This window comes from Terrapene carolina, unplaced genomic scaffold (assembly GCF_002925995.2).
Source record: "Terrapene carolina triunguis isolate 2854851 unplaced genomic scaffold, T_m_triunguis-2.0 Scaffold232, whole genome shotgun sequence".
Lineage (NCBI taxonomy): Eukaryota > Metazoa > Chordata > Testudines > Emydidae > Terrapene > Terrapene triunguis.
Genome location: NW_020664583.1, coordinates 10,513,081 through 10,525,682, shown reverse-complemented (window position 1 = coordinate 10,525,682; position 12,602 = coordinate 10,513,081). Strand labels below are relative to the sequence as shown.

The 12,602-nt window shown below is 45.2% G+C and overlaps 1 protein-coding gene across 1 annotated transcript in view; it reads right to left on the bottom strand.

The window, feature by feature from the left end:
- RAD54L2 (RAD54 like 2) overlaps positions 1 to 8,660 on the bottom strand; it is a 94,768-nt gene extending 86,108 nt beyond the window's left edge. Inside the window, exon 1 of the mRNA XM_026656716.2 lies at positions 8,578 to 8,660. The gene's annotated coding sequence lies outside the window, so the exon portion shown is untranslated. The remainder of the gene's footprint in view (positions 1 to 8,577) is intronic.
- Between the last annotated feature and the right edge of the window lie 3,942 nt (positions 8,661 to 12,602).

Below are 12,602 nucleotides of genomic sequence, written 5' to 3'. Positions count from 1 at the left end.
ACTTTGCATTTGGCTGTATTAAAACATATTTTGTTTGAATGTTCCTCACTTACCAAGCAACCCAGATCATTCTCTATGACTGCCCTATCTTCACTGTTCATCACTCCACTAATATTTGTGTCATCCACAAATTTTATCAGCAGTGATTTTACATTTACTTCCAGATCATTGATCAAAATGTTGAATAGCATCAGACCTAGTATCAATCCTTGTGGAACCCCATAAAACACATCCCCATTCAATGACAATTCCTCATTGACAACTACTTTTTGAGACCTGTCAGTTAGTCAGCTCTTAATCCATTTAATGAGTGCTTTATTGATACTGTATGGTGCTAATTTTTTAGTCAAAATGTTGTGCAATGCAAAGTCTATTAGATTTACACAGTTACCTTTAGCAACCAAATCTGTAATCTCATTGAACGAAGTCAAGTTTGACAAAACTTATTTTCCATAAACCATGTTGACTGGCATTAATTATATTTCTATCCTTTAATTCTTTAACAATTGAATCTCAAATCAACCATTCCATTATTTTGCCTGAGACTGATGTCAGGCTAACCAGCCTTCAGATAGCTGGGTCACCTGGCTTACCCTTTTGGAATATTTGCACAATATTACTCTCCCGGTTTTCTGAAATTTCCACAATATTCCAAGATATATTAAAAATTAACATCAGTGGCTACAGAGCTCTTCAGCCAACTATTTTAGGACTCTTGAGTGCAAGTTATCTGGGCCTCTTGATTTTAAAATGTTTTTGTCTAGTAGATGTTGTTTAAAACCCTCTTTAGTTATTAATGGACTGGAAAATGTGCCATATCACATGCGGCTGATGACATATCCTGCTTCTTTCCAAATACAGAAGAGAAATACGTATTCAACACAATTTTTATGCAGCATTATAACAATTATATTATTTCCATCTAGTATTACCAATGCTAGGACTGCTCTGGTTTCTAATATACTGAAACTCCTCCTTACTGCCCTTCGCCCTGCCTGTCATGGATTTTTTCCTGATGTCTTTAGCTTCCCTTATAAATTTTCTATACTTCATAACTTCTAATTGATATTGATTGCTATCTACTGCCCCATTTTTTCCCCACTTGATAGACACTGCTTTTTATTTCTAATTGCTGCCTTCACTTCACCTCTGAACCAGAATGGATTTTTTGCCAAAAGTATCCTTTCTTGATTGTGTAATTGTGGCTTTTTGGTGATCTAATTTTTCTGCCTAATTTCCTCCCCTCTCCCCATTTCACTCATAGTTTTCCTCTGCTTTGGTAAATTAGCTTTTTGAAGCACCAAGTATAGAATACTCCCATTTATCTGAAACCCTATTATCGAAACCCCAACACAATATCTGAATTCCTTCCTTGTCCCCTAACATGAGATACATGTTGCAGAGGGCAAGGAAGGGATTTGGATAATAAGGAGGTACAGCAAGTAGAGCAGAGACCCTCCCTGCCAGGACTGTGAGGAGGACATGGGGGAGGCCACCCTGCTGCTGAATGTCTCCTGTGGCAGCACAGGGAGCCCTCTGCAGCCCTGTTGTTACAGGAGGCAGGGAGGGAGCTACAGAGGGCTCCTGCACTGCCACAGGGTCACAGACACACGATCCCTGCAGGTGGAAGATGCATGGAAGGCTGCAGTCCTGGCAGGGCAGAACAGAATCCTGGCTAGGTGTCTCTGCTCTGACTGCAGCCTCCTCCTGACGCACCTTGCACCTGCAGGGACTGGGTGTCACTGGCCCTGCAGCAGCACAGGGTCCCCTCTGCAGCCCCTGTCATGGCTGTGAGTGGGGCAAAGGAAAGACCCCCGGCCATGACTGAGGAGGAGGAGGAGAACGAGTCCCCACCCAGCTGGTGAATAGCTCTGAGCCTCTCAATTACATGAACTCCTGGTTATCGGAATAAAATCTGAGTCCCCCATGCTATTCAGATAATCAGGAGGATACTGTATATACACATTACTTGTTGGAACTATCTTATGTTTGCCCATACTGAATGTAATCAGGTCATGATCACTAGTCCCTAGGCAACCACCAACATCCAGTCCAGTGATTAATTCATTTTTATTCATCAGAAAGCGGTCCAAAATAGAGTTACTGTATGTTGGGTGCAATACCTTGTGTGTCAGAAAATCTATAATTTTTTTAAAACGTTCGACTGTTGGCTGCATGAGACCTCCAGCATGTGTTTCCCAAATTCAAGTTCCCCATAAGAACACAATATTTCTTTCCACACAAAACAGACAAGTGCTTAAAGAGAAACTCATCCTGTTCTCTGGCTTGATTCAGTGGTCTGTAACAGACTGACACTAGTCATCCCTCCTGGCCTTTGTTAGATAGCCCATATGGGCTGATCCAGCTCCAACTCATGGCTGTGGAAAGCTGGATAAGACCCTGATATACCAACCCATTTTTACCAACTTAATCACATTTTCAAGAGGTAGTCTATTTCAGTGTATACCAAACCAGTGCAAATGCACTAGCAACATGCTTACTTGAGGCCAAGATGCTGGTCTGGATTACAGGTCTTTTTAAAAAAAAAAAAAATGATAAAATTTTGAATTTAACTGTCCTGTCTTCTGTCACATCACTTCCACCATTTCTCACTATTTTGATGGACTGTGCCAATCTTCACAAACTGAGATTTTGGGTAGAAACCTGGATCTTTGATTTTAAATACCAGAAGAAAAAGGAACAAACTCAGGATAATGTTACATCAGCCATGTTTCACCTCTTCTGTACTGGACTTAAACTTGACCTTTCTATGTATTTGGAATAAGTCATACTGACTAAGAAACAGAAGGGTTCTATAGATTATATGAATTTATTCTCTTCTTGTGTAGTTCCAGTTCTTTATTAGATCAAGCAAGATTTCCACAGAGATTGTGACTGTAGCATTATTTGCCTGTAATCTGTCAAATTATTACAAAACCTCGTTCAATTTTTTTTAATAAGTTTAGTACCTCCTTTTAGATTCCCTTGTTATGTAAAGCGTGTATTATGTTTTGTGTCTTATGTCCTGATCAAAGTTCTCCTCATATTCAGTGCAAGTTTCAATATACTTATGGTATTTGGATGCAGTTATAGAGATTTGGGGCTTTTCTACACTTTGCTGCTTTAACTCTGTATTATTAAAGCAACAACAACAACAAAATCACAGAGTAGATGCAATTATACTGGTCATTGTATCTTATTTCCATTTAGGAAATGAAATAAGCCATAATTGTGTCTAGACTAGGGCTTTTACCAGCAAAGTCATGTGAGCAAAGAAAAGAATCACATCCCTTACCGACAGTTATGCCATTAAAACTTTTTACATGTAGACCAGGCCACAATCTTCCTGTTAGTTCCATTAAGCGTTGCTGTGAACTATGGGCATCGTTCTCCTATTTTCAACCAATCAAGAGGTGGATGCTAACTGTCGAAGAAATTTTGAACTTCCATCACATGCTTTAGGGCTGCAGTAGATGTTCCTTTTTTTTCCTCATCAAATTTTAAATACTGTACTGAACACACAAAATTTTGAATGACTACTCCTAAGAAATACTTCCTTAGCTTCATATCTGAGCAACTGGCAAAAACCTTTTTGTTATGATTTTCTCTACATTCTTGAGGGAATCTTCTACCATTTACATACAATTATTCAGCAGTTTAAGTAGAACACACGTTCCCTCCATGGATGCTTGCCACCATTAGAGAGTCCTCTCTCATGTTTGACCAACCATCTTCCATTAATGTCAATGTTGATTCTTCTGGTTCTTCCTTTACCTTTTCCTCTATTTCTTCACTTGCAGCACATAGTGGTGGATGTGCAGGTTTAAGTCTAGGACAAAAATACATATCCAAGACAAAATACTTCAATCACTTCTATGTATTGCTCATTTTGGAAAACAATGAAGGTGACATTATTAATATAAAAAGATGCAACTTTCTTGTCAAGTTCAAGTTATTTTAATGGCATTACTGCCAACTAATCTGACATTTTGAGGCATCAGAGTCACATAAAGACTCATCCTGAAGTTGATACTCAATAGTTGCTAGAAGATCCTAAACAGGATTTGAATTATCACAGCAACATTGCAATGACACCAAAGGCATTGAATATGTCTCACTTGCAGTTTTAAACTCATCAATGTTCTGCTCTTCCACTTCAATAGACAAAATTGCATTCAATGGCACATTTGATCTGGAAAAGTTTAAAGAAACCAATTTCTGCACTTTTTGAGATGAGCACAAATCCGTTCTAATTTTCTGCCTAATAATCCTTGAAAATGTTTACATTTTACTTTAGAAAATGTCTCGGTTTTCATTATTTCAGTGCATTCAATTGCATGTTTCCTGACACTTCCTTCAACTTACTGAATCAAATACCGGTAGATTCATTCAACAATGTTTAGTAATCAGTAAATGCTAACTGCCTGTACACAGTACTGATCAACAGCTTTTGTACTTACTAGTTAGGATGAGAAAAAGATGGAATTATTTCAATATACTCCCCACCTCAATACCTTATTAAGTATTTTTTAGAAAATATGTTACATGCACAAAATATGCAAACTTATTTCTAAACCAAGTTTCAGGATATTGAAGGTGTTTCCCCTCTTTGAGTATTAAATCCATGGCAAGCTTCAAGTTTTTAAAAATTAAACCCTTTTTTGTTGAGTACAAAATAGAGCATCTGAAACATTTCTTAACTCAAGAATACCCAAAAGTAATTTCACTAAGTTTTCTACACAGAATTCACATTTAGAATGAGCATAGAAAATTTCCCTGCAGAATTATTTCCCAAAAAGTTATAAACTCCTGAAAGTAGCAGAGTTAAAACTACAGCATAACTTAACTGCATGATTAAAAAGAACTGCATTATGTCTTTGATCTGCCACCTATAAATGTTATTTAAAAATATTTACATGTTTAACTTCTGGATTTATAAAGTTTTGCTAAATTTGGTTCCTGGCAACACAACATCTGTGGTCAACAAACTTTCTGTTTTTAAATTTCAGCTCAAATCCTGAAGGAATACTTATTTCAACACCACTCCCCCCTTACCCTAATGACCCAGTCATATTTAGAATAGTAGGTATTTGAAACAAAGAGTATTTTGGGGCACTCAAAACAAGATAGAACAAGACAGACAGACTTGCAGGATACGGCACCTAAGAAATGAGAATAAAGGTGAAATTATGGCATAGCAATGAGGAAGGGGCAGACAGTCATTTGTAGGAAATATTGATGAAACACAATACACTCACCCACCCACCATAATAAATTATATATTTTATATGTATATAGAATCCCAAAGGATCCTACAGTGCTTTCAATCTCACCACTAAAATGCAGCCACATCTGGGATGGAACAGAGCCATTTTTTTAAAAGCATACCACCTACATTATGCTATAGTTCAGTATAAAATGTAGTAGCATATTACATCCAAGTGAAATTTCAAGGGGAATTTAGGGAGGCAGAAGTTACCCAGTAACTCAGGCTGGAGTCTGGCCAATACACAATAGCTAAATACTCATATTCTTCATTAAAAAGGCTATTGGATCTTTAAAGATAAGTGGCTCAGGAATGTGGCTCAGTGATTACAGGTGGCACCCCAACCAACAGGACTGGGATATTGGTTCAGTGCTGACTCACACCACATACTGAATCACCAACATCTCTTCTTATAGGAGCACCCGGGTTCTTCCTGGAGACCTCCCATTCAAATAGCAGGGGCCAACAGGGTCAGTACTGTAGCTCTTCATCCTACTTGTTGTTCAATATCTTCATTAATGATCTGGAGGATGGCGTGGACTGCACTCTCAGCAAGTTTGCAGATGACACTAAACTGGGAGGAGTGGTAGATACCCTGGAGGGTAGGGATAGGATACAGAGGGACCTAGACAAATTAGAGGATCGGGCCAAAAGAAACCTGATGAGGTTCAACAAGGACAAGTGCAGAGTCCTGCACTTAGGATGGAAGAATCCCATGCACTGTTACAGACTAGGGACCGAATGGCTAGGAAGCAGTTCTGCAGAAAAGGACCTAGGGGTTACAGTGGACGAGAAGCTAGATATGAGTCAACAGTGTGCTCTTGTTGACAAGAAGGCTAACGGCATTTTGGGCTGTATAAGTAGGGGCATTGCCAGCAGATTGAGGGACGCGATCATTCTCCTCTATTCGACATTGGTGAGGCCTCATCTGGAGTACTATGTCCAGTTTTGGGCCCCACACTACAAGAAGGATGTGGAAAAATTGCAAAGAGTCCAGCGGAGAGCAACAAAAATGATTAGGGGGCTGGAGCACATGACTTATGAGGAGAGGCTGAAGGAACTGGGATTGTTTAGTCTGCAGAAGAGAAGAATGAGGGGGGATTTGATAGCTGCTTTCAACTATCTGGAAGGGGGTTCCAAAGAGGATGGATCTAGACTGTTCTCAGTGGTACCTGATGAAAGAACAAGGAGTAATGGTCTCAAGTTGCAGTTGGGGAGGTTTAGGTTGGATATTAGGAAAAACTTTTTCACTAGGAGGGTGGTGAAGCACTGGAATGGGTTACCTAGGGAGGTGATGGAATCTCCTTCCTTAGAGGTTTTTAAGGTCAGGCTTTACAAATCCCTGGCTGGGATGATTTAGTTGGGAATTGGTCCTGCTTTGAGCAGGGGGTTGGACTAGATGACCTCCTGAGGTCCCTTCCAACCTTGATATTCTATGATTCTAATGTTTTCAAAAATTATAGCTTTACACCTGGGAAATAACTATTAACCACTTAAGATGAAGGGGGGGAAGTGACATTCTGGCCCTTTTCACTGAAGAGTCTTGACAATGTAAACCCCTGCTGGCTTGGTGAGTCTGCAGTCAAGATAGTTAAAATACAATAGCACCAAAGGAGATGTAAACTTTTTTTAAAACAAAAACTTCTATTCTAATAAATTCTATATAAATCCATGGGAAGACATATTAATGAAATGTATAAGTGTCTCACCGATGTGAGCTTCTACTGTCTTACGTCACAAATAAGAGGCATCAGTGAAAATCAACTGTACATTACTCAACATAAATATGAAATTATGGATTGGTGAAGAGGAAAATCAAATGAAAAAGTTTCAGCACCACAGAAGGGGGGGGATAGCTCAGTGGTTTGAGTAGTGGCCTGCTAAACCCAGGGTTGTGAGTTCAGTTCTTAAGGGGGCCACTTAGGAATCTGGGGCAAAATCAGTACTTGGTCCTGCTAGTGAAGGCAGGGGGCTGGACTCGATGACCTTTCGGGGTCCCTTCCAGTTCTATGATAGGCATACCTCCATATATTTAATAATGAACAGCCTCCAAAACCCATCCACAAATATCACAAAAGGTCCTCACAGTCCATCCAACAATATCACATCAAAATACTGGAAACCCAAGTTGTTGTTTTAAATATCTGTTTACTAATACTACTGAATGTGACTAAACAATGACATTTAAATTATAAAAATGTTTTACATATAGAAATTGCTAGACTGGATCAGACCCAAGATCCATCTAGACAGGTATCCAAACTCTGACAGCAATCAGTACCAGATGCTTCAAAGGAAAATGTAAGAACCAAACAATAGGCAAATATGGGATAAGCTGCTCCCCACACACACACACACCTTAGATCTCATCTTGATCACTAATAGTTAGAGATTAGCATAAACCTTGAAGCATGAGGTTTAATATCCCTTCCATAATTATAACTCTGGATAGCCTTGTTATCCATCCTAGCACTTTTTGAATCTTAGTAAGTTTTTGGTCGTAACTCCTTGTGGCAATGAGTTCCACAGTCTAATTACATGTTCTGTGTAAGAGTATTTCCTTTTTTCAGTTTTGAATTTGCCACCTTTTAATTTCATTGAATGCCCCTTGTTCCTGTGTTATGAGGCAAGGAGAATAAAGAAGCACAATTAATTTCTTACATGCAGATCGGTTTTCTGTTTGAAGAGCAAGAAAGTGTATTCTGTTACATTACTATCTGTTCACCCTTATATAATCTCCTTGGGGCTGTCCCTGTTCATTTAGGAGCAGGAGCCTGATTTCCAAACTGTTACCTTCCCTGCCTCCGGTACGCACCTCGCCCCGTGTCCAGACTACAGGTCCAAATTAAAAGTTCTACTTCCTCTGCTTCCACTTCATTCTGATCGTCCGCAGCTTCTGCCTAACTCAGCGGGGCTTCAACCCACTGCTGGGCTACCAGACCCTTTTCCTGCGGGGGTTCCAGCCCGGCGCACGGCTCTTCACTCCCCGGGAAGCCGGTTTCTCCCCTCCTCCAGTATAATCCCACGGGGCATAATTCACTTTGTCCAGGGCCAGGCTGCCCATACTTGTGCCCCGCCCCCTGGACAGTGACACACAACGGGCTCCAGTGTCTCCAGGGATTTGTTAGTCCCCAGCCTGCCCCATTACTGATGTCCCGCGTAAGGCTTGGCCCCCTCTTCCCCAGGGTGGGCGCGGCCTGGGCCTCTCCGGGGGCCTCTCCCCGAGGGCCCTGTTCCCCTGCCGCCAGCCCCGGCGCCTCCATTGTGGCATGTCCCCCGCCCCGTGCCTTCAGTGGCAGCCCAGCGCTCACCTCCCCGGCGGGGCTGCGAGCCGGGCCGCGGGGCTCGGCGACTCCTCCCGCTGCAGGTAGCGTGCCGGCCCCCGGAGCGGCTCGGCTCCGCCCGCGCCTCCTCGCTCCTGCCTCGGCTCCGCGCTCAGGCTCCGCTCGGGGTCCGCCTCAGTAAGCGTCCCCCCGGCCAGCGCAGCGAGAGGATCCCCGGGCGGCAACAGGCGCCTCCGCAGCAAAGGTTCCGCGGGGAGGAGAAAGGTTCCCACCTCCCAGGGGGCGGGAGAGCAGCAGGGCCGCGGGAGGCAGCAGGAGCCCCCTGGAGGGAGGCACCTGGTATTCTGAGGGAAGAATTCCTGCTGGGCCTAGTGCCCCAGCGGGGGCCAGCCGAGACTCCTGCCCCGCTCCAGTCCCACAGCCCTCCACATAGCCGCACCCAAACTTTGCCACAGAAGCGAGGAGACTTAGGCCTGGTCTACACTAGGCTTTTATGTCGAATTTAGCGCCGTTATATCGAATTAACCCTGCACCCGTCCACACCACGAAGCCATTTAGTTCGACATAGAGCCCTCCTTAAATCGATTTCTGTAATCCTCCACAACGAGAGGAGTAGCGCTAAATTCGAAATGGCCATATCGAATTAGGCTAGGTGTGGATGGAAATCGACGGTAATAGCTCCGGGAGCTATCCCACAGTGCACCACTCTGTTGACGCTCTGGACAGCAGTCCGAGCTCGGATGCTCTGACCAGCCACACCCCGGGAAAATTTGAATTCCTTTTCCTGTCTGGGCAGTTTGAAGCGCAGTTTCTGTTTGGACACCGTGGCGAGCTCAGCAGCAGTGGCAGCAGTGGCAACGATGCAGAGCTCTCCAGCAGAGATGGCCGTGCAATCCAATAGAAAGAGGGCCCCAGCATGGACGGATCGGGAAGTCTTGGATCTCATCGCTGTGTGGGGAGATGAGTCCGTGCTTTCCGAGCTGCGCTCCAAAAGACGGAATGCAAAGATCTATGAGAAGATCTCTAAAGCCATGGCAGAGAGAGGCTACAGCCGGGATGCAACGCAGTGCCGCGTGAAAATCAAGGAGCTGAGACAAGGCTACCAGAAGACCAAAGAGGCAAACGGACGCTCCGGATCCCAGCCTCACACATCCCGTTTCTACGAGGCACTGCATTCCATCCTAGGTGCGGCCGCCACCACTACCCCACCCCTGACCGTGGACTCTGAGGATGGGATATTGTCCGCGGCCGGTTCCTCAGCGGACGGGGAAGAGGAGGAAGGAGATGAGGAGGACGAGGCAGTAGACAGCGCTTACAACGCTGATTTGCCCGACAGCCAGGAGCTCTTCATCACCCTGACAGAGATCCCCTACCAACCCTCCCCAGCCGTTACCCCAGACACAGATTCAGGGGAAGGATCAAGCAGTAAGTGTTTTAAATATCCAAACATTTATTTACAACATAACTGGCATATTTAAAATATTAACAGTAGCTAAAGTGCTTTAAAACATGTAAACATTTATTTGCAACAAAACAGGAAGATTGAAAATATTAACAGTGGGTAAAGTGCTTAAAAACATGTAAACAGGAAAGTCAAACAAAAGGGGAATCAGTGCAAAGTGTATCATGATTACTCCGTCTTTGGGCGCCTCAATATATAGTCCGAACCATTTTAAAAAAATCTCACAATGTCCGCTTCATGATTATAGTGCCCAAAACCCTGCAGTCATTTGTCCCTCCAAGGGCACCTAAGCCAAGAACTGGTCAATGTAACCGGGGATCGAGGCGACATCCTCCGGGGAGAACTCCTCATACACCTCCTGCAGGTGTTTTTCAAGCCTCATCAGCAGGTTCCTGGGCAGGGACAGCTTATTAGGCCCCCCGTGGTAGGACACGTTTCCCTGCCACAACGCCAGCAGGTACTCCGGGATCATGGCCTTGCACAGCAGTGCAGCAAATGGCCCCGGTTTCTGCAGGCTGTCCCGGAGCATCTTCTCCTTCTGGCTCTCGGAGACCTTCAGGAGGGTGATGTCAGGCATGACTCCCTGCTGTGAATTAGGTAGGGGAAAGTTAGTATTGGGACTGCTTGCCCGTCCCTTTACAGAACTGCAACCGCCGGTTTACAGCCACGCGGTTTACAGCCGCGAGGGGCTGGGACAGGGCCAGAGTTCATGCTTGCAGGATTGCTGCCAGCAGAGACTCGCATTGCTTTCTATGTGAAAGGAGGCCAGTGCCACTCTTAAAGTTTTAAGCGGCCACAAGTCTACGGCTTACCATGTTTGCCATCTAGACAAAGTCCGGTGTCCTGCCCTGCTCCTCAGCTCGCCACAGCAAGACCGCAGGCACTGTAGGCGAGGGCCGAAAATTCGACCTTGTCCTCAGTGCGCGTGTGATAGGTGCTCTGCATGGTCTTGTTCACAGAGAAAGACTATGTTCTCTGTTCACAGATACATTGCTCTGTCTCAGGAATTCACTCCCTTTTTCCAATTCCCACAGCCACATCTGCCCAGAGGCTAGCGCACATTAGGAGGAGGAAGAAGAGGACACGGGAAGACATGTTTGCTGAACTAATGGAATGCTCCCGAGCACAGGCAGCCCAGCAGACACAGTGGAGGGAGAACTTGTCCCAAATGCACCGGGCAAACATTGAACGGGAGGAGAGGTGGCGACAGGAGGACAGGCAGGCTACTCAAACGCTGCTTGGACTAATGAGGGAGCAAACGGACACGCTCCGCCGCCTTGTGGATGTTCTGCAGGACCGGAGGCAGGAGGAGAGAGCCCCGCTGCAGTCTCTCTGTAACTGCCCTGCCCCGCCACCAAGTCCCATACCCCCCTCACCCAAAGTCCAAACACGGAGGGGTGGAAGGGGCCGGGAAAAATTTCACTCCACCCCTGCGGACTGCTCTACCACTAGAAGGCTCTCATTCCCCAAAATTTGAAAAGTCCTTTCCTACCCGCCTCACACAAGACCCCGTCCAAGTTTCACCCCCCCGTTCCATGTGCGGTTGTTAATAAAGAATACGTTTCTGTTCATTTCTGTTTCCATCCTCTTCTTTTGGAGGGGAGTCTGTCTGGAGGGGGGGGAAGGGCCTTGGTCATTGGACAGGACAGTCACCTTTAGCAGGGGGCAGGTGCAGCAGCAGGGCACATATACAGTGCAGTGACTAGTTATCCTGGTCAGTCTGGGAGGTGGTTTTCATGTTCTGTGTGGTGGGGGCGGTGGTGTTGCTCTGTGACTTGGTGGCGGGGGAGGGCAGTTACAGATCTTATGCAGCGGTCCTTACCCTGGATCACAGAGCCGCGCAGCAGGGGATCTGTAACCCTCCTCCCCCTGCAAGACAGTCACATAGCCGACACATACACGCAGTCCCGGCCAGGAGGGCTGGCAGGCTCCGTTGAAACAACCAGTCCACCATCGCGGAGCCTGTCATTCCTGGAGTTTAGAAGCATCATTTGCATCACAACCCTAAACCCGCTCCCCGCCACAGTCTGCGTCCCAGGTTTAAAACATTCCCGTGAAAACAGTAATAAAGACAACGGTGTCCATGAACAAAACAGAACAGATTTTATTTTTTGGGAAGGGGGTGAAGGGGGTATGTAATTGGAGAGGATAGTCGACGGCAACTGGGTAAAGAAACGGGGGCAAGTTCAGCTTCTGTGTCCACAAACTTAAAAGTCAATGGGTACCCTGCTCAGCCTTGAAACTGGCTTTCAAAGCCTCCCGGATGCACAGCGCGTCCCGCTGGGCTCTTCTAATCGCCCGGCTGTCTGGCTGGGCGTAATCAGCAGCCAGGCTATTTGCCTCAACCTCCCACCCCGCCATAAAGGTCTCCCCCTTGCTCTCACACAGATTGTGGAGCACACAGCAAGCTGCAATAACGATGGGGATATTGGTTTCGCTGAGATCACAGCGAGTGAGTAAGCTTCTCCATCTCCCCTTGAGACGGCCAAAAGCACACTCCACTACCATTCTGCACTTGCTCAGCCGGTAGTTGAACAGTTCTTTTTCTGTGTCCAGGGCGCCAGTATAGGGCTTCATGAGCCAGGGCATT